This window comes from Balaenoptera musculus, chromosome 3, assembly GCF_009873245.2.
Source record: "Balaenoptera musculus isolate JJ_BM4_2016_0621 chromosome 3, mBalMus1.pri.v3, whole genome shotgun sequence".
Taxonomy (NCBI): Eukaryota; Metazoa; Chordata; class Mammalia; order Artiodactyla; family Balaenopteridae; genus Balaenoptera; species Balaenoptera musculus.
In genome coordinates, this window is record NC_045787.1 from 161,046,067 (window position 1) to 161,069,532 (window position 23,466).

The 23,466-nt window shown below is 42.6% G+C and overlaps 1 protein-coding gene across 1 annotated transcript in view; it reads left to right on the top strand.

Annotated features, from left to right (window-relative positions):
* The window catches only part of LOC118893406 (zinc finger protein 709-like), an 82,404-nt gene that overhangs the window by 39,403 nt on the left and 19,535 nt on the right, over window positions 1–23,466 (top strand). The window lies entirely within an intron of this gene.

Here is a 23,466-nt window from a genome sequence, read left to right on the forward strand (position 1 = left end):
ATGTATAAAGCGTAAGAAAAATTTCAACATAAAAGAATTATAAAAATTTAAATATGTTTGCTAAGCCTCTTTTTTTTTTTTTTTTAATGTTAACTGAAGGTTTTTCATAGCTGTCTTTTATCAGGTTGAGGAAGTTTTCCTTCAATTCTCAGTTTGCTGAGAGTTTTGTGTTTTTGTTTTTGTTTTTGTTTTTTAATTTATTTATTTATTTATTTTTGGCTGTGTTGGGTCTTTGTTTCTGTGCGAGGGCTTTCTCTACTTGTGGCAAGTGGGGGCCACTCTTCATGGCGGTGCGCGGGCCTCTCACTATCGTGGCCCCTCTTGTTGCGGAGCACAGGCTCCAGACGCGCAGGCTCAGTAGTTGTGGCTCACGGGCTTAGTTGCTCCGCGGCATGTGGGATCTTCCCAGACCAGGGCTCGAACCCATGTCCCCTGCATTAGCAGGCAGATTCTCAACCACTGCGCCACCAGGGAAGCCCAGCCTCTCTCTTAAAGGACATCATTGGACTGTGGATTTTTACTAATTATTGTTTTTATTATTTTATTTTTATTTTTATTGAAGTATAGTTGCTGTACAATATTATATGTTACAGGCATACAATATAGTTATTCACAATTCTTAAAGGTTATACTCCATTTGTAGTTATTATAAAATATTGACTATATTCCTTGTTTGTACCATATATCCTTGTAGCTTATTTTATACCTGCCTACCAATTACTTTTAGAAACGGTGATTGAGGTGAGGTAATTCTGTGAGTTGCCTTTCAATAGTAATACGTAAGATTAATAGGTAGTTCTTTTTTGTTAAATGAGTTAATGATATTTTCTCTTTGTATTTTGAAGCCTCTTGAACTGATGGGTAAATTGAAGTGTATTTCTAATATGCAGTTAGGTTTAATTTTTTAATAACATTTTATTTGTTCTGTGTTAAGTGCCATTGAAAAATGACAATGTGGTATTTGTTGGGATTTTCCTGCTGGCCTTGTGAAAGTTCCTTGATAGCTCTAGTTTATTAGGTATAGTCTACCTTTCTTACTGAAAAGCTCCTTTTTTAGGGTGACAGGTTTAAGAGTCTTTTTCCATTTTCCATACTAGTAAACAGTTGAATAAATATTTATGTATGCCTCATTTATGAAAGAATATAGTTTCCTGTGAATTATTATTTTCATATTTGGGCCTTTGCTTTATATCTTTCCTTCTGACTATAATTTGGTGAATAGACTTTGAATTAAGGAGAGTGGCCTGTGGGAATTCCCTGGTACTCCAGTGGTTAGGACTCTGCGCTTTCACCGAGTGAACCCAGGCATGGTCCTGGGTTCAATCCCTGGTTGGGGAAGTAAGATCCCACAAGCCATGCAGCATGGCAAAGAAAAAAAAAGAAGAGGGCCTGTGATGGGACAAAGAATCTGGAGTTGGAGATATCCAGAGTAATTTAAGGAACTAGATTTTCCAGAATCTATCCTCTTTATGGTTCCTTGTCAGAATTTACCAATAGCCTTACTTGCATGAGATTTGGAAGGCAGAAGCAAAGAAGGCATTACTCAGACTTTGTAGCCAGCAGAGGGAGAGACAGATACATAGGAGCTTTGAGAAAGCAATCTTCTAGCCCATTTTCCAGATTATTTTTCCTTCCAGTGAAGAGTGTACTCAAAACGATGATCAGCTATTTCATTTCCATTTTCTTAGTGGTGTAGCTTTCCACTGATGTCTTCACTAGTTCCACCTCAAAGATTCATGAGAGTTTGGATTTTTTTTGTAAGACCTCATGTATCCACCAGGAAACTAATTCAGGCTTTCATGGTTGGGAGTATTTACCCTGTCCTCTAGACTATATCTGTGTAAAGTCTAACTTGTATAGGAAACACCTTATGTTGTTAACAGTGCTAGTGAGTATGTTTTCCTGATTCACCATGACATTCACAGTGGTGCAACCAAAAAGAGCGACATGGGAGTTTGTTTCTCTGCTGCATTGTGCAGTGGCTGCCTTGACTCAGTCCTTCAGTGTGAGAATAAGCATCTTCCTCATATGGAGAAGACTGGGTGTTTTCTGTTACTTATAGCTAAATATAATCCCTCAATATGTTTTCAGTTGTGTTTGATTGTATGTGATTAAGAGTATGTACATTTTTTTGTCGAACAAATGCTTCTGTAGTTGTTTCATAAACTTTTCTAAGCCGTAGTATGCTAACAAATTTTCATTTCCTGAGAGGATATATTAATATATCTCATTTTAATTATAGGTTTTCAAATGATCTTTGCAGTTTTCTTCATTTAATCATTATACATTGAGTCAATTTTATTGTTTACATATAAGTTCAGGTATTTTTTCTCTCAGGCAAATTTTATTTTTTATTCTTTTATAGTTAATTTTATCATGAAACTAATTTCTCATTCATTCTTAATACCAAAAACATAGATCATGGTTTTTTTTGGTGTCATCCTTCCATTGATCCTCAGGATCATACTTAAAGTCAAAGAGGCGGGTGTAATGAATTCTAATAAGCAGAATGACCACAAGTACACATGACTGCGGGGTGTAACATAAAAGGTTGCTAGGACTTTTGAAGGATTTTGGCTCATATTGGATGATTCGATTGCTATTCAAGGTACCAAGATGTTTTTGTGTATTGAGTGCTATGAGGAGGTAAACTTATTTTGTCATTGGTAATCGTAAACCTTTCTAGAAGACAAAAACAATGTAGTGGAACTAAACTTAATTCATGAGAAGCCCTAATCAGTCATATTAGTAAGAAGAGGGATGTATTGGTCATTTCTATAATTTGGAATTGTCACTTTTATCATTTTTAGAGACATGATTACGAAACACCCTTATTCTTGTCTTGATTTGTCATGGTCACTGTGTACCTTATCTCTTCAACAGGATAAGACTGGACCTTGCAGTGAATGCAGGCCAACTCCTGGTCCTATGGAACAGCTTCTGCCTTTCCTACTTGTTATCTAAATATTGATGTGTTTCCCACAGTGTATTACACACCATTTACTATAAAGCACCTCAGTTAAAACACATGAATTCACTTCTTAGTATACCACATAATATTTTTAATATCTCCTTTATGACTCAACTAAGACCTATAAGTTTAGGTAAGTTGTGAGAGAACATAAACCTAGCAGGTGAGAAAGACAGAACCTCTGTTCCAATCACATCTTTCTTTCTCAGAGACTGTACTCTTTTTTTATTTTCATATACTAAGGAAATTTTACTTTTTAAATTTATTTTATTGAAGTATAGTTAATTTACAATGTGTTAATTTCTGCTGTACAGGAAAGTTAGTCACATATATACATATATATGTATACACACACAGACATTCTTTTTCATATTCTTTTCCATTATAGTTTATCACAGGTTATTGAATATAGTTCCCTGTGCTATACAGTAGGTCCTTGTTGTTTATCTATTCTATATATAATAGTTTGCATCTGCTAATCCCAAACTCCAATCCTTCCCTTCTCACCAACCCCCTCCCCCTTGGCAACCACAAGTCTGTTCTCTGTATCTGTGAGTCTGTTTCTGTTTCGTAGATAAGTGCATTTGTCATATTTTAGATTCTACATATAAGTGATATCATATGGTATTTTTCTTTCAGAGACTATACTTTTGATGCTAATGTTTCAACATCCCTCATTGCCGTGCAGTTTAGAGTCAAGGTACCTCATTTAGCACAGATAATCAAGGCACTGTATGATTTGGTTATAGCTGTGTGAGACAAACAACTTCTTGCAGTCCTGTTGCTTATATTTTTGTGGGAAAAGAGAGATGGTTAACAAATGGTAAAGCTTTGGTTTATAAGATGGAAATAAGGGCTTTGAAGGAAAGTGAAAAATGACATGTGATATAAAAGGCTGAGGTGTATACATATCTCTTCTATCCTGGTAGGAGGCTCAGTGAATGAAGATGTCATTACTAATCACTTATGTTTCTGCCGTGTAATACATATTAAACACTCTTCAGGAACTGCTTGAGTGTGGAAGTAGAGGGGGCAACATAGAACATCCTGCTTTCCTTGACTAACATAAAGATTCCCCATAAAGATTAAGATATGGATGTGGTTCATTTTCATTTTTGCAGTCATTACAAATTTTGTTTGTATAATATGTGGTCATGAGTGTGGACATTGTAATCTGGGACTGGAGACTTCCTGTTGATTTGAGCACAGATATTTCCACCATTCAGTCTAGGTTAGGGTTAGGGTTAGGGTTAGGGTTGTGTTTAATATCATTTGAGAGGATTTTCATTTTTATATAAATATTCAAAATATTGTACTATTTGGCATTTTCGTTTTACTGCTGTACAGACTAACACAGTGTATACCCCATTAAGCTGTGGAGTTCTTCTCAATTGGAGAAAGAGTTGTATTTATCTGCACCATTGTAGCCCATCCTGAGTTTATTCTATGAGTAGGTTTCCACTGTACTTCTCAGTGGAAACACCAAAAAGAGCTGTGCTTCTTTAGAGGAAATCATTCAAGGTATAATTGAGATGACCTGCAGAGAGAGAGAGCATATCATTTTAAGTAATACCCTAAATGAGTCTAAAAGGAGAAATGGGAAATTTTCAATGCCTTCCCATTGCACGGGTGGCTCGGGTTCTTTTGTTTCAGTGATCCACAATCCATAGGCTGTTTTACTATTCACAGGTGGGAAACAACAGTAACAGCTTCGAAGTTTAAAACAGTGAAGGAAATTCAATCTTTTCCTCTTTTTAAAAAAATGTTACCTTATGTATTGAAGGGGTTTCATTAAAATGGGTACCACAAGAGTGTTCTTTTTGGGGTGATGGATATTTTCCATCTTTTGATGACAGTATTACTATACATTTGTGAAAACTCAACAAGTATACTTAAAATTATATAACAAGCGTTTTCATATGCTAGGAGAATGTTAAACTCTCCTGAACTTTGATTATGTGTTCAACTCTTTTTTTCCACCACTGTGGGATCTTTCTTAGGAAGAACTGAAGGACATGGGCCACAAGAGACCTTTCTTACAACCCTGTCTTAATTGAAAAAACACCCTCTAGGGCTACACCTGCCCTCGCCTCATGCATATAACTAGGAGTGAAGTGGGAGGGTTCCCAGATCTCTTTTGAGTTTAAGTTGGGTTCCTCGGACAGATCTGTTGAAATACTGTGGTTCTGAAACATAAAGATGTATCCCAAGTGGGCTCTTCCTGGCGACATCCTCATCTGTGTGCATCAGCATCATTTCCTTCATGGCCATCCATAGACCATTTCCCCCTCTCAAGCCTACTCTGTGCCTACTTACATGGAAACATCTTTAGAAATTCACACATGTCTCACTCTGGAAAATTCTTCTGAGGCAACACCAGGGAGCTGTGAGTTGCGAGGGTGACAGAAGCAATTGGCAGAACCCATGTCACGGGCACATTCCATCAGCCACAGAGACCGCAGGCATCACATGTTTATCAGATCTGCTTGCTTACTTATTCGTACAACACTAAAAAGTAACTGGCCTCGAAGCGGGAAACAAGTAGCTGTAGTATCTTTTCAAAATAACACTCAATATTATCTCCCCACATTGCTTTATTATAGAGGCTTTAGCAGCCTACTATTATGCATCCAAGAGTCTTTAAACCATCCATGGTGGACATAAGTTACGTAAGGCATTCTTATGCCAGAAACTATTCTTAGTTGTTACTGCACGCAAATACAGACCCCACTGCTGGCAGCTGAGAGTCTTTGTGTAATGGAAGACCTCCCAGGGCCTAAGCTGATGATCCCTTAAAGTCAGCTTCCCATTTGGCATTGGGTCATAAATGCAGGGCCCCTCAGGCTTTCTAACCAGAGGCCTTCTCTTTGAACATGTATTGGTATTTACAGAATAGAACCAAACATGGTGCTGCTGGCATATCCCATCCAGAGGAGGAAGTGTGTTGCCCTGTTCTCTGATGGATGCCATCTGTTTTGAAGTAGGTCACTTCTTTTCTAGACACATTGGCCATTTGGGGAGTCACTTGGGGTCACATGAGTGACCAGGTAGTTCACATACTTTATATAGAGTGTGCCGTCACCACACCTGACGGGGTCCACTGCAGAGATGCTGCATTTTGTCTCTAGGTCAAGCAGGCCATCCGAGATGGAAGATAGGACCCAAGCATCAGATGGATTAGTCAAACTCCAGGCAATCATGCTAGCAGTAGAGAATTCCCTTGCCAAGACTCAAACTCATCTGCACATTGTTACAGATCCTTTGGCCATTGCCCATGATCCACCTGTTTGATTACACCAATAACAACTCCTTATCCAAGGTTTCCCCCTTTGGCATAAAGAACTCTGAGATTAACTTGCCTCACAAAATCCATGTACAAATCAGCGCCATCCTTACTCTTCACATATTAAACCCTAATCTGCAGAGGCTCATTTCACTGTTCAGAGCAATAAATTTACTCAACTTTCTGACCACATACTTGTGCCTGAGCTCTAATGGTATTAAATTTGACCTGTGAGTAAATGGTAATCTATAACCATTTAGTGGCCTCTAATCTTTCTTTTTTTTTTCGGCTGCATTGCACAGCATGCGAGATCTTAGTTCCCCAACCAGGGATCGAACCCGTGCCCCCTGCAGTGGAAGTGCAGAGTCTTAACCACTGGATCGCCAGGGAAGTCCCAAGTGGCCTCTAATCCAAAGGTTAGGCAAAATTCAAGGGACTTCCCTCCTCTACCACGGCTAACTTAGTGACTGACCAATGCACCTGAGGTGAAAAAACATACCACTGGTAATATAACTGATGGACTTACTTTACAGACCAAGGAAGGGGTCCCTACAGCTTTTGACAAACAGACTTTATAGGGCCCCTCATGCTCTCTGTTGGTTACTTGTTATGCTCTCACCATGACCCAAGATACAAGGAGCCACCAAGACACACTAGAAATTATTGATATTATCAACTGAATTCTGGGAATACACAACACTGGGCTCTTGAAAAAGGCATTCAGAGGACCTCCCATAATGACCTCAGGTTATAACACTCATAGTGGCCTAATGACTTACTTATACCTTGCTTTCTTCTTTTTCTTTTTTTTTTGCCACACTGTGCAGCATGTGGGATCTTAGTTCCCTGACCAGAGATAGAACCCGTGCCCCCTGCAGTGGAAGCATGGAGTCCTAAACACTGGACCACCATAAAGTCCCACCTTTCTTTTTTTTTTTTTTTATTTTTGGCTGCATTGGGTCTTCTTTGCTGCACGTGGGCTTTCTCTAGTTGCGGCGAGCGGGGGCTACTCTTCGTTGCGGTGCGCGGGCTTCTCATTGCAGTGGCTCCCTTGTTGCAGAGCACAGGCTCTAGGCGTGTGGGCTCAGTAATTGTGGCGTGCGGGCTCAGTAATTGTGGCACACGGGCTCAGTAGTTGTGGCTCGTGGGCTGTAGAGTGCAGGCTCAGTAGTTGTGGCGCACAGGCTTAGTTGCTCCGCGGCATGTGGGATCTTCCCAGACCAGGGCTCGAACCCGTGTCCCCTGCACTGGCAGGCGGATCCTTAACCACTGTGCCACCAGGGAAGTCCCCACCTTGCTTTCTTACAGATAGGTCTTCCTCCTGTTGGAGCCATTAATTAGATTCAATTACCAGTCTTTGGAGCCTATTACTTTGTTCTGGTCATCAGGCTTACGGGCACCTTATAAGTAGAAGCCCTTCTATACTAGACATTTCTGTCAGAATGGTCACCTCTACAGGTCTTTGGTTTATTATCATAGTGCACTCTGGACACCACTGTTATATCCAACTCCCTGGTCCCCCTCCTACCATCACCCGTAGTCTGTGCAACCTGTGTGTCAATATTTCATTTTGGGCATGCTCCTTCAACACCCTTCTGGCCCACCCAACACAAATGTGCTGTTTTTCTACCATTTGCACTCACATGCTCATTATCATAGGAGACACAGACACCGACCTGTGCACACATGATGTCATTCAACAAACACATCATTTTTTAAAAATTATTTATTTATTTATTTATTTATGGCTGTGTTGGGTCTTCATTTCTGTGCGAGGGCCCTCTCCAGTTGCGGCAAGTGGGGGCCACTCTTCATCGCGGTGCGTGGGCCTCTCACTATCGCGGCCTCTCTTGTTGCGGAGCACAGGCTCCAGACGCGCAGGCTCAGTAATTGTGGCTCACGGGCCTAGTTGCTCCGCGGCATGTGGGATCTTCCCAGACCAGGGCTCGAACCCGCATCCCCTGCATTGGCAGGCAGATTCTCAACCACTGCGCCACCAGGGAAGCCCAACAAACACATCATTAATGCCAATCATGATATGTCCAAGACACTCAAAATACAGGTAGCAGACAGCTAATGTCTTAGATGTTTTCCATGAAGAACAACTCCCTGGCAGCCATGGTAGCTGATGTTCACTTGGCTTTGGACTATTTATTAGCCAGCCAGGGAGAGTTCTGTTCCTGTAAAAGAGCTGTTTGCTGCACGTGGGTAGGCTACACTGTCAAGGTGCCACCTATTACACGACAAATGAGACAACAAATTAAAAAATAACATTTTGAAAATATATGAACATAATTCTGGGGTCATACTGACACATCCCTGTATCTCTACTACACCCTGCGATGACTAGATTCAATTTTTTTTTTTTTGAGGCTTCGTCATCTTTTTTTTTTTTTCTAGCCGCACCACACGGCTTGTGGGATCTTAGTTCCCCAACCAGGAATCAAACCCAGGCTCTCAGCAGTGAGAGCACAGAGACCTAACCACTGGACCGCCAGGGAATTCCCGAGGCTTTGTCATCTTAATTGTAATATGTACTTGTGCCTTACACATGGCTTTTCAATTAATATTCTAATTTATTTAAGTGAGATGTTTCATCATTCAGTCAATAAACCTCAGGAGTGAACTTTAATAAAAGACATTGGCCTCAACTTGATATTGGAGTCTTAATTGCTTCAGATACCTGCTCACCCTGCCTGGCTCACAGTGAGTTAAATATTTACAAAGGTTGACACGTGAGCCTTTTATTTTTGTGGCAGCATGTAGGAGGGCCAAACATTGAAAACCTGCAGCTTCTACCCCTACATGCATTAAAGGGCCAGCACATTCTCCTTTGCACAAGCCATCTGAACCCACTTACCCTTGCCCTACTCTCCTTTGAAAGTACTCGAGTAATAAACGTTTTTCTGTTTTCTGATGAATGTGACAACATTACTATGGACAACAGATCCCAGTTTAGGTAGGGTGTTAATCCTGCCCCCAAATACTGCAGTGGTAACACAGACAGTAACCAATGGATAATGTCTTTTGGGTGACAAACAGGTGTTCAGTGTAGGGAATTTTTATAAGATGAGGAGAGAAACCCAAATAGAAAGATCCCAATGATAATGTTTTATCATTGGTCACAAAAGAAAAACTTTGAAACCACCCGCGTGGGCACTAGCAGTAGAATCAATAAGTGAAAATGATTTAGTCTCAAAAGGGAAAAATATAGAGCAACAGAGGTGAGTAGATGGATTCTGTTCATCCTTCTCATTTTTAGAACAAAAAAATACTGAACAAACCAGAAATCCACACCCCTTCTTAGATCCATAAGATTTTTTTGGCCATGCCGCACGGCATGTGGGGTCTTAGTTCCCCGACAGGGATCGAACCCATGCCCCCAGCAGTGGAAGCGTGGAGTCCTAACCACTGGACCGCCAGGGAATTCCCTCCATAAGATACTTGAGGTTATACGGTAAACCAGTGCCCCCCAAACGAGAGTTGGTTGAGTATAGAGAATTACTGAAAGCAGAAGCCACTGGAGCCAGCAACTGCTAGGCACTCATAAAGTATAATAGAATTGCTGGATACACAGTATAGACTAGCTTGAGAGTTAAAAGCTCTAAGAGGAGCCAGTCTTCTGGAGCCCCCAAAAATTCATTAGTTTTTCCTACAGGAGCCCCAGCAAGTTCTCAGTGGGAAGATTGGGGAAAATTGACTCATGATCCATGCAGGAAATGGGGGGAAAACATTTTGATACAAACACAAAGCATTGTGTTCTCTGTAACTGAGGTCATCCCTCAAGGAAAACTAATTTGCCTAAGTCTTATCTGACTGGGGAAAGAGCTGCCAGACAACTTCCTGACCCTTCAGGTTTTTGATCTAACAAAAGGTGAGGAACAAAAGCCAAGAACCTCTCTGATATACAGAGTCCAGGGATTCTCTCCCCCCAAAACATAACAGGTTTAATCATAACATGAGAACATTTTCCCATCACACACCTGACCACCATATCAACAGGGTTCCAGTATAAAAAGAGTGGATTAAAACAAATACCAGACACAGGCTCTGCCTGTAAGTGAATTTCTAGGGATACCCAAACACAGTAGCAGAGAAAAATACAAGGATACTAGAGGATATTGAAGCCCCTGACACTTACCACTGCAGCAAATATTAAACATAGTCTAATTCTGGAGTTCCCTGGTGGCCTAGTGGTTAGGATTCGGTGCTCTCACTGCCGTGGCCTGGGTTCAATCCCTTGTTGGGGAACATCCTGCAAACAAACACACAAGCAAAAACACAAAACAGTCTAATTCGTAGTCAAGGAAACATGAAACATCACACTAAAGGCCTATTTACCTCAGCTCTTATTGTGAAAACTCATAATATTTGGAATTTATTTATTTATTTATTTATTTATTTTTGGCTGCGTTAGGTCTTCTTTGCTGCACGCAGGCTTTCTCTAGTTGCGGTGAGCGGGGACTACTCTTCATTGCGGTGCGCGGGCTTCTTATTGTGGTGGCTTCTCTTGTTGTGGAGCATGGGCTCTAGGCACGCAGGCTTCAGTAGTTGTGGCGCGTGGGCTCAGTAGTTGTGGCTTGCAGGCCCTAGAGCACAGGCTCAGTAGCTGTGGCGCACGGGCTTAGTTTCTCTGCGGCATGTGGGATCTTCCCAGACCAGGGCTCGAACCCGTGTCCCCTGCATTGGCAGGAGGATTCTTAACCACTGCACGACCAGGGAAGCCCTGGAATTTATATAACATATGTGCTTCCTGGTTTCACTTCTTGGCTAAAATTGTTTTGGTTTAATTTTTCCATAAGCAAGCATTTTGAATATTTTCCATAGTCTCATGGTCCCTGGTCAGGTATTAGCCAACGGGAATTCCAAGCAGAAAACAGGTAAATGTTGGATTTGAAAGCAGGAGAGATAGATATCTTTCCATGTACATGCACATTTGAAGAGAACATAAAATAGGTGTGGTTTTTTGGGGGGTTTTTTTAATAATTTTTTTTTAATTTTTATTTTTATTTATTTATGGCTGTGTTAGGTCTTCGTTTCTGTGCGAGGGCTTTCTCTAGTTGTGGCAAGCGGGAGCCACTCTTCATCGCAGTGCGCGGGCCTCTCACTATCGCGGCCTCTCCCGTTGCGGAGCACAGGCTCCAGACGCGCAGGCTCAGTAGTTGCGGCTCACGGGCCCAGTTGCTCCGTGGCATGTGGGATCTTCCCAGACCAGGGCACGAACCCGTGTCCCCTGCATTGGCAGGCAGATTCTCAACCACTGCGCCACCAGGGAAGCCCCCAGGTGTTTTTTTTTTAATTGGAGTATAATTGTTTTACAATGTTGTGTTAACTTCTGCTGTACAATGAAGTGAATCAGCTATATGGATACCCATATCCCCTCCTTCTTGGACCTCCCTCCCCACCCCCATCCCACCCATTTAGGTCATCACGGGGCATGGAGCTGAGCTTCCTGTGCTTTATAGCTTGTTCCCACTAGCTATCTATTTTATTCATGGTAGTGTATATATGTCCATCCTAATCTCCCAATTCATCCCACCCTCCCCTTCCCCACCGTGTCCACATGTCTGTTCTCTACGTCTACGTCTCTGTTCCTGCCCTCAAATAGGTTCATCTGTACCATTTTTCTAGATTCCACATATATGCGTTAATATGAGATATTTGTTTTTCTCTTTCTGGCTTACTTCACTCTGTATGACAGACTCTACGTCCATCCACATCTCTACAAATGACCCAATTTTGTTCCTTTTTATGGCTGAGTAATTGAAGAGAGAATAGGTTTCTTTATGCTTCAAACACTGTAAACAGATAAACTGCAAAAACAATAAACATAGGTTGGAAGGTGGATCAAGATGATGGAGTAGCGGGATGTGGAGCTCACCTCCCCCCACAAACACATTAAAAATACATCTACGTAAGGAACAGTTCTCACAAAACACCAAATGGAAATTGGCAGAAGAGCTCTTTTTTTTTTTTTTTTTTTGGCCACACCGTGTGGCTTGCAGGATCTTAGTTCCCTGACCAGGGATTGAACCCGGCTCCTGCAGTGAAAGCGCCGAGTCCTAACCACTGGACTGCCAGGGAATTCCCCAGAAGATCTCATACAACTAAACCTGTAAAAAGATCCCCACATAGGGACTTTCCTGGCATTCCAGTGGTTAAGACTCCTGGCTTCCATTGCAGGGGGCACAGGTTCTATCCCTCATTGGGGAACTAAGATCCGGCATGTCACGTGGCATGTACAAAAAAAAAAAAACAGGCATCAGGATAGGACTGGCTCCCCTAGGAGGGAATCTGTGAAGGAGGGAGGGTCCGCACAGGCAGGGCCTCACCGTGTGAAACCCCATTGCCTGCTGGGAGGTGCACTGGCACAGAGAGAGGGGCTGGATGACCCTGGACTCTGCTCACAAGGTGTGTGCATGCTGGCTTGCCAGCAATCAGACTGGAGAGGTTGGCGCTGAGGGCTGCACTTCCCAGCCCAAAACGATGGCTGGGGGATGGGCCCTGGGAGAGGACTCCGCCTAGCTGCTGCTCGGGGAACAGCCTGGAGGGCCAGGGGTGTGGTCTGGAGCCCGTTGTCAGCATGCACGTGGCAGGGGTGGGGCTGGCATAGGAGCCCATTATCAGCTGCCCAAGGCATGCACGTGGCAGGTCTGGGAATTTGTTGGCGGTCCAGTGGGTAAGACTGGGGCCCCTGGGTGTGATCCCTGGTCGGGGAACTAAGATCCCACAAGCCGAGAGGGACAGCCAAAAAAAAGAAAAAGAAAAAGGCAGGGGTGAGTCCAGCAGTAGAGGACTTTGTTGGCCGCACACCAGGCGGTGGGTGGCAGTGTCACAGAATCACATGTCTCCAGGAGGGAGCGCTCTGGTTCCACCCACCTTACACCACAGCTTGGAGCTGCATCTGGGGCAGACAGGTCCTGGGAGAGCCCTACCACAGAAGCAGCCCAGGTCCCAGGTGGCAGCACAACCACTTCCTGAAGCCACAACACCCTGGTCCCCAGCACCAGCCTAGCACTAGGTCTGGGACAGACAATGGAGAAAGGGATGTGACCTTGGGCTGCTTCTGGGCAGAACTGCAGAGGCGTTCATGGGTGATGCACAGGTTCACTGTGACCACACGGGCCTCACTTGCTTTAGTGCTCATCTCCTCGGGAACGGAGCACACATTTAAGGGCAACAGAGCCTTACTGAACCCAACCCTTAGGGCTTCTACTCCAGCAACTGCTAAGCAGACCCTGCCCCCAACAGGGCTTTGACAGCAGTTAGCAAAGAGGAGGCCCAACCCAACATCCAGTGCAGGTGCTGGTCGCCACAACACCTGTCACACCCCCTAACAAGGGGATAACGGCCAGCACACTCTGAGGAAAGATGTGGCTGGCATCTGTACCAAAAACAGCCCTCAAACCAAAAATATTGGACTCACACAATCTACACAGGGACTCTCCCACATAAAAACAGTCGTTTGAGGGCTTCCCTGGTGGCACAGTGGTTAGGAATCTGCCTGCCAATGCAGGGGACACGGGTTCGAGCCCTGGTCTGGGAGAATCCCACATGCCGCGGAGCAGCTGGGCCCGTGCACCACAACTACTGAGCCCGCGCGCCCTAGAGCCCGTGCTCCGCAATAAGAGAAGCCACCGCAATGAGCAGCCCGCGCACCACAGCCAAGAGTAACCCCCGCTCGCCACAACTAGAGAAAGCCCTTGCACAGCAACGAAGACCCAATGCAGCCAAAAATAAATAAATAAAATTAATTAATTAAAAAAAAAAAAACAGTCCTTTGAGACCACAGTAGGTAACTGTTTCTCCTAAATTCATAGAAGCAGAGAAAGGTAAGTAAAATGAAAAAGCAGAGGAACTACTCCCAATTAAAAGAACAAGAGAGGGCTTCCCTGCTGGCGCAGTGTTTGAGAATCTGCCTGCCAATGCAGGGGACACGGGTTCGAGCCCTTGTCCGGGAAGATCCCACATGCCGCGGAGCAAATAAGCCCGTGTGCCACAACTACTGAGCCTGCGCTCTAGAGCCTGCGTGCCATAACTACTGAAGCCCGCGTGACTAGAGCCCGTGCTCCGCAACAAGAGAAGCCACCGCAGTGAGAAGCCCACGCACTGCAACGAAGAGTAGCCCCCGCTCGCCACAACTAGAGAAAGCCCACACACAGCAACAAAGACCCAACACAGCCAAAAATAAATAAATAAAATAAATTTATAAAAAAAAAGAACAAGAGAAATCCCCTAAAAGAACAAATAATGAAACAGATCTAACTAGTCTACTAGACCCCAAGTTCAGAAAGGAGGTAATAAAAATGCTAAAGGAATTAAGAAAGATTATTTATAGAAAGGCAGATAACTGTAGCAAGGAACTAGAAACTGTAAAGAGGAAACAGTCAAAATTAGACAACTCAATTGCTGAGATAAAAACCAATCTAGAAGCAATGAATAGCAGACTAAATAACACAGTAGAACGAATAAGTGATCTGGAAGATAGAATAATGGAAATCACCCAATCATAACAGCAGACAGAAAGACAAATTTTAAAAAATGAAAGCAACATATGAGATCTATGGGATAATATAAAGCATGCCAACCTGTGCATAATAGGGGTTCCAGAAGAAAGAGAAGGGGATTGAAAAATGTATTTGAAGAAATTATGGCTGCAAACTTCCCAAACCTAAAGAAGGAAATAGATGTCCAGGTATAGGAAGCGCAGAGGGTCCTAAACAAGATGAACCCAAACAGACCCATACCAAGACATATCATAATTAAAATGGCAAAAGTTAAAGATAGAGGATTCTAAAGGCAGCAAGAGAAAAACAAAGAGTCAGTTACAAGGGACCCTGCATAAGGCTATCAGTTGATTTCTCTGCAGACACTTTGCAGTCCAGGAAGGAGTGGCATGATATATTCAAAATCCTGTAAAGGAAAAACCTGTAACGTAGGATACTCTACCCAGCAAGATTACCATTTAGAATAGAAGGAGAAATAAAGAATTTCTTAGACAAGCAAAAACTAAAAGAATACAGGAACACTAGACCTAACCTAAAAGAAATATTGAAAGGTCTTTTCTAAATAGAAAAGTAGCATGAATCTATACGAAAGGGAAAATCACAATAGGAAAGGCAAATATACAAAGGGATTGAAGATCATTTAATAAGCCCGTACATAGATTAAAAAACAATCCAAAAATTTTTGTAAAAGCAATTATAACTACAATTAACAGCAAAAGGGTAAACATGAAGATGTAAAATAGGACATCAAAATCACAAAATGTGGAGGAGGGCAGTAAAAACATGTATTAATAGATCTTTTAGAATATGTTTGACTTTATATGACAGTCTAAAGCAAGTAGATATAGTTATGGGTGTCCTGTGGCTAGTGCTGGCTCACTGGTGGGTAGAGCCGGGTCCCAGGATCTCTGGTTGCAGGGCCCTGGGGATCGTAGAGCTGGTGTTGGCCCACTGGTAGGCAGGACCAGTTGGTGGCACAGCTGGCTGCAGTGTCTGGGGTTTCCCAAAGCTTGTGTCAGCCAGCTTGTGGTGGGACCAAATCCCTGGGCGGGTGGCTGAGGGACCTGAGGTGTCTCAGAGCTGGTGCTGGCCTGCTGGTGGGTGGGCTGGGCCCTGCTACAGCATGTTGTAGGGCTATGGTAGTTCTGTGCTAGTGTCTACCCACTGGTGGGCAGGGTTAGTGCCCAGGAGATCCTGGGGCTGGTGCCCATCCACTGGGGGGGTGAAATCAGGTCCTAGGGCTGGTGCTGGACCACTGGCAGGCAGAGCTCATCCTGGAGTCTCTGGCTGAAGGGTCCAGGGGTCCCAGAGCTGGTGTCAGCCTATTGGTGGGTAGGGCCAAGGCCCAAGGGTTTCTGGGGCTAGTGCTGGCTCACTGGTGGGTAGAGCCCTATCCTGGGAATTCTGGCTGCAGAGCTCTGAGGGTCCTGGAGCTGGTGTTAGCCTGCTGATGGGCAGTGCTCGTTCCTCACACAGCTGGCTGCAGGGCTCAGGGTGTTCCAAAGCTTGTGTCAGCCTGCCGGTGGGTGGAACTGGATCCCGTGGCAGCTGGCTGAGGGGCCCCAAGTGGCTCAAAGCTGGTGTTGGCCTTCTGGTGGGCAGGCCAGGGCCCAGGGAGTCCTGGGGCTGGTGCCAGCCTGCTAGTGAGTGGGCTGGGTCCTGCCACAGAAGGCTGCGGGGCTGCAGTGGTCTTGGGGCTGGTCATGAATGCAGGACCCTTCTGACTTTCCAACCAAAGGTCTCCTCATTAAATATACATTGGTGCTTACAGAATAGTCAAAAATGGCACCTCTGGCATATCCCACCTAGACAAGAAAATGTGTTCCTGTATTGTCTGATGCAATCCATTCTGGAAGAGGCCAACTTTCTAGGCACATTATCCACTTTGGGAGTCACTTGGGAGCAGATGAATGACCAGGAAGTTGGTATTTTTTATGGACAATGTGCCATAACCAATTCTGATGGGTTCCATTGCGGAGATGCTGCATTCTGTCCCTAGATCAAACGGGCCATCCATGATTAAGACTGGACCCAGGCATTAGACTGGTCAAAATCCAGGCAACCATGCTAGCAATAGATAAGTTGCTGCCCAAGAATCGATCTAACTCACCTGCACAGTGTTAGAGATCATTTGGCCATTGCCCATGATCTACCTGTCTGGTCTCACCAATAAAAACAAGGTCGCCCCCTTTGGCATTAAGAACTCTGAGAATAATTTGCCTCACAATACCCAAGTACAAATCAATGCCACTGCTTATACTGCACGTATTAAACCTCAGTCTGCAGAGGCTCATATCATTTCACCTGAGATCTGATGGTATTAACCTTGGCCCTGTGAGCCCCTGTAATCCATAACCATGTAGAGACTTCTAAAGTTAAGCAAAATTCAAAGGACTTCCCTCTTCTGCCATGGCTAACTTAGTGACCAACCAATGATGCACCTGATGTGAACAAACACAACACTGATAATATAATCAAGGAACATACTTTCCTGACCAAGGAAAGGGTCCCTACAGCTGATGGCAAACAGACTTTCTTTTTTTTTAAGGAAATGGAAATCCATTGTTTTTTTGTTTTGTTTTGTTTTGTTTTTATAAATTTATTTTATTTATTTACTTTTGGCTGTGTTGGGTCTTCATTGCTGCACATGGGCTTTCTCTAGTTGCCACGAGCGGGGGCTACTCTTCGTTGCGGTGCATGGGCTTCTCATTGCGGTGGCTTCTCGTTGCGGAACACGGGCTCTAGGCATTAAGGCTTCAGTAGTTGTGGCGCATGGGCTCAGTAGTTGTGGCTCACGGGCTCCAGAGGGCAGGCTCAGTAGTTGTGGTGCATGGGCTTAGTTGCTCCGCAGCTTGTGGGATCTTCCCGGACCAAGGCTCGAAACTATGTCCCCTGCATTGGCAGGCGGATTCTTAACCACTGCGCCACCAGGGAAGTCAGAAAGTCAAACAGGCTTTCTAGGGCCCCTCACCCCCTCTACTGACTACTTGCTATGCTCTGACTATGATAGATACTTGTATAGAGTAATTACTCATTCTATCATACGTGAACCTACTGAAACCGAAATGAAATGACTCACCAAGACACTCTATATATTATTTATATTATCAACTGAATTATGAAAAACAAAACCCTGGGTTCTTGAAAAAGACATTCGGTAGACCTTGTACCTCTCTTACAACCCTAGTATACAACCCTCATATGTTATCTTAATACCCACTTAAACCTTGCTTTCTTAGAGTTAGGTCTTCCTGCTGCTTGAGGCATTACTTAGATTCATTCCCCCAGTCTTTGGGGCCAATAACTTGGTCTGATCATCAGGCTTACTGGCACCTTATAAGTAGAGGCCTTTCTATACCAGACATTTCTGTCGGACTGGTCACTCATGTTGATTATCATGGTGCACCCTGGCCACCACTGTTTTATCCCACTCCTTGCTCTTCCTCCTAACATCACCTGTAATCTGTGTACCCTGCATGTCAGTATTTCATTTTGGGCACCCTCCTTCAAAATCCCTCCAGCTCATCCAACACGAATGTGCTGTTTTCCTACCATTTGCACTCAGGTGCTCACTGTAGTGAAAGTCACTGGCACTGACCTGGTCACACATGATGTCATTCAACAAACACACCATTAATGCCAATCGTGAAATGTCCAAAACACTCTAATTATAGGTGGCAGACAGCTAATACTTCAGATGTTTTCCTTGAAGGAAAACTCCTTGGCAGTCATGGTAGCTGATGACCACTTGGCTTTTGACTATTAGCCATCAGAGAGAGTTCTGTTCCCCTAAAAGCGTTGCTGGCTGCATGTGGGTAGGCTCCACTAGCAAGGTGCCCCAGGAACACAACAAATGAGACAACAAATTAAGATAAGTAATTGCAAAACGAAGCAACCGACAAGAGGTTAATCTCCAAAATACACAAACAGCTCATGCAGCTCTATATCAAAAAAAGAAAAAAAAAACTCAACCAAAAAATGGGCAGAAGCTCTAAATCCAAAGAAGACATACAGATGGCCAAGAAGCACATGAAGAGATCCTTACCATCACTAATTATTAGAGAAATGCAAATCAAAACTACAGTGAGGTATCACCTCATGCCAGTCAGAATGGCCATCATCAAAAAGTCTACAAACAATAAATGCTGGAGAGGGTGTGGAGAAAAGGGAACCATCCTACACTGTTGGTGGGAATGTAAATTAGTACAACCACTATGGAGAACAGTATGGAGGTTCCTTAAAAAACTGAAAATAGAAGTACCATATGATCCAGCAATCCCACTCCTGGGCATATATCTGGAGAAAACCATACTTCAAAACGATACATGCACCCCAGTGTTCATTGCAACACTATCTACAATAGCCAAGACATGGAAGCAACCTAGATGTCCATCAACAGAGGAATGGAAGAAGAAGATGTGATATATATATACAATGGGAAATTAATCAGCTGTAAAAAAGAATGAAATAATGCTATTTGCAGCAACATGGATTGACCTAGAGATTATCATACTAAGTGAAGTAAAGCAGACAAAAACAAACATCATGTGATATTGTTTATATGTGAAATCTAAAAAAAGTGATACAAATGAACTTATTTATAAAACAGAAACAGACTCACAGACTTTGAAAACAAATTTATGGTTACTAAAGTGGAAACGTGGGGGGAAGGGATAAATTAGGGGTTTGGGATTAACAAATACACACTACTATATATAAAATAATCAACAAGGACCTACTGTATAGCACAGGGAACTCTACTCAGTATTCTGTAATAGCTTATATGGGAAAATAATCTGAAAAAGAATGGATATATGTATATGTATAAATGAATCACTTTGCTGACACCTGAAACTAACACAGCATTGTAAACCAACTGTACTCTAATGTAAAATAAAAAAAAATTTTTAAAGGGCAAAAAATAAAATAAGTAATTACATTACTAAAATATTTGAACAGAATTCTGGAAGTATACTGACACTTACCTGGCTCTCTCCAACACCCTGGGATAACTGAATTCAAATATTTTCTTCAGGCATTGTCATCTGAATTATGTTGCTTGTGCTACATATTTCTCCAGCAAAGATGGGTCTATTTGGGATCAGCAGAGAACCACAATTCAGGGTCTGGAACTATGGCAAGCCATAGGCAAGTCCCCACACAGCAAGGAAAGAACACTTTCAGAGAGAGGGAAAGGAAGATGGGAGGCCTGTAGGAAACAAAGAGTCCATGGCTTTTCATTGAATGAGTCCTTGCCAGGAACCAAGAGGAGTCTTCTTTTTTTCCTGTTGGGCTTGGCTATGTCTTAGAATGTGAGAACTCTCCCTTCTGGTCTCTCAACTCTATTTTAATTGTGGTTTCTATTTGTTAATTTTTTACAGAGATGTGTCATCATTCAGTCAGTAAACATTAGGAAAGACACTGACTTCATTTTTCATATCTGACTCAATCTGCTTGAGACAACTGCTCACCCTGCCTGGCCCACAATGGGTAAACAAGTTAGGAAGGTTGACATATGCCCCTGTCTTTTTTGTGTCAGCAGGTAGCATGGTCCAAACTTGAAAACCTACAGCTTCTACCCCTGTACACATTAAAGGGCCAACCCATTCTCCTTTGCTCAAGCCACCTCAAACCACTTACCCTACATTCCTTAGAAAGTACCTTTGTGTAATAATTTTTTTTTAATTTGCTTATGCATGTGGCGACAGCAGTCTTAACATCTGATTCATTTTAGGTAGGGGGTTGATCCTGCCTCCAAAGGGCAGGGATAAAACAGAAAGTGGTTACAATGGAACATGTCTTTGGGGTTATAAACACACATTCAGGGTAGGGGATTTTTAGAAGACGAGGAAAAGAAATCCAAATACAGATATCCGCGTATGATAATGTTTTTAGATGCATTGGTCACAAAAGAAAACCTTTGAAACTTCCTTCATGGGCTCTAGCAGTAGAATGAATAAGTAAAAATGCTGTAGTCTCACAAGTGAGCAACACAAGTGAATGGATGATTTCTGTTCCAATACATAAAAACTCAGAGTGATCATTCTTGTCTTCACAACAAGAAAGTACCTGATGAACCTGAAAAGCAATACCTGTTCTTAGATTTAAGAGAGATTTGAGATTACATGGCATACCAATGCTCCCAAAAATGAGAGACAGGTGAATACAGAGAATAACCACTTACCTGGAGGAGAAACAACTGGAGTCCACAAACTCTAGGAGCACAGAAACTGTTAACAATGAATTTACTGGAGACCCAGATTGGACTCGCTTGAGAGTTAAAAGCTTTAGTGAGTTGAGTCTTAAGGAACCCCACAAACTCATCAATTTTTCCTGCAGGATCCGAAGCAGGTTCTCACCTTGAAGACTGGAAAAAATGACCTCATTCTTCATGCAGAAAATGATAAACACACAAAGCATTCTGTTCTCTGTAACTCAGGCCATTCCTTAAAGAAAACTTATTTGCTAAAACCTTATCTTATTGGGGAAAGAGGACAACTCCCACACCCTTCAAATTTCCTCTCTACAAAAGATGAGGAATAAATCTTTTGCCGAGAAACTGTTCTGAAGTTTATAGTCAAGGGATTTTGTCCCACCAAAACATTACAAGTTTAATCATAACATAAAAGAACATTTTCCCACCCAAACACCTTCCCACCATATCAACAGGGCTCCAGTGTAAAAAGAGTGAATTGAAACAGAGAGTTGCTAGACACAGGCTACTTAAGATAGGCTTTCTAGGGATACCCAAACAGGACACTCATATGCAGTATAAGTAATAGTAAAAGGGAAGTTTATAGTGATAAACATCTATATTAAGAAAGAAAGACATCAAATTAACAACCTAACACCTCAGAGAACTAGAAAAAGAACAACAAACTAAACTCAAAGTACAAAACAAATCCTCTGAAAACTACAAAACATGGTGAAAGAAATTAAGAAATGTATAAATAAATGGGAAAACTCCCAATTTCATGGTTCAGAAGACTTCACATTGTTGAGTTGCTGCTACTCCACAAAATGATCTAGAGATTCAACACAATACCTATCATAATCCCAGCTGTAATCTTTATAGATATTGGCAAGCTGTTTCATAAATTTATGTGGAATTTCAAGGGAACTAGAATAGCCAGACCAATCTTGAGAAAGATAAACAGGAAATTCCCTGGTGGTCCGATGGTTAGGACTCCGAGATTCCATTGCCAAAGGCCTGGGTTCAATCCCTCGTCAGGGAAATAAGATCCCACAAGCTGCTCAGTGCGGCCAAAAAAACAAAGTAGTAGTATTAACATTTCCTGACATCAAAGTGTTACCGAGCCCAAGCTCTCGCTCTTCTCGCGGCACGACAGGCCAATGAATCGGAGACAAGGTGTTGAGACAAGGAACACGACTCTATTTGGAAAGCCGGCCAATGGAGAAGATGGCAGACCGAAGTCTCAATATAACCATTTTATTGGGGTTTGGATGCCAGTTTCTTTTATAACACAGAGAGGGGGAGGAGATGAGGAAGTAAAGTAAAAAGGCCATAAGTTTTGCAAATATCACCTGGAGGGGATGTGTTAATTTCTTCTTCCTTGTAGCCATCCACAGGTGGACAGGTTCCGGATGTTTCCCTGAACAAAGGCACTTTGGTTCAACATTCAGGCAGAGGGGCAGGGTTCCCCGAGGCAGGCCATTATGTATAGACAGTATCCTTTTAGTGAACAAAAGCAGCGGAAAACAAAGGTTGAAGTAAAAAAAATAGATCCAAGGTGTAGTCAGATTTGGCTCTTCCCTGTTACAAAAGCATTATACTAAGCAAAAGTAATCAAGATAGTGTGAAACTGACACAAGGCTAGACCATACAGATTTATGGAACAGATTGAGAACTGAGAAATAAGCCCCTATATCTGTGGTCAACTGATCTTTGACAAAGGTACCAAAAATGGGGAAAGAATATTCTTTTCATAAATCGGTGCTGGGCCAAGTAGATAGCCATATGCAAAGAAAGAGGTTGTACCGTTACATCATACCATAATCAATAATTTACCAAAAAAGATCAAAGACCTAACCATATATAATAATAAAAAACATATAAACAATATAATACCAATAAAGATGTTAATAAATAGATAAATAAAATACTTAGATAAAACATAGGGAAAACTTTCTGGCCTTGGATTTGGCAAAATACTGTTAGATATGACACCAAGAGCAGTAATAGGTAGGAAATAGGAAATAATAGGTAGGAATAGGAAAAATAGGTAAATTGGACTTCATCAAATTAATGACTTTTGTGCTTCAAAGGACACCATCGAGGAATTCCCTGGTCATCCAGTGGTTAGGACTCCGATCTTCCACTGCAGGGAGCACAGGTTTGATCCCTGGTTGGGGAACTAAGATCCGCATGACACTCGGCCAAAAAAAAAAAAAAAGGACACCATCCAGAAAGTGAAAACACCCTTAGGAATCCTTGTGTGCTATTGCTGAGACTATTAAATTGTGTCGCCAGGATGAAAAGCAACATGGCAGTTCATCAAAAATTTGGAACTGAGTTACTGTTTGATCTAGCAACTCTACTTCTGGGTAAGTACTCAAAAGAATTAAAAGCAGGAACTCAAACAGATATATGTCCACTCGTGTGTCTATTAGCATTATTCACAATAGCCAAAAGGTGGAAGTAACCCAAATGTCCATAAACAGTGAATGGATCAAAAAAACTTGGC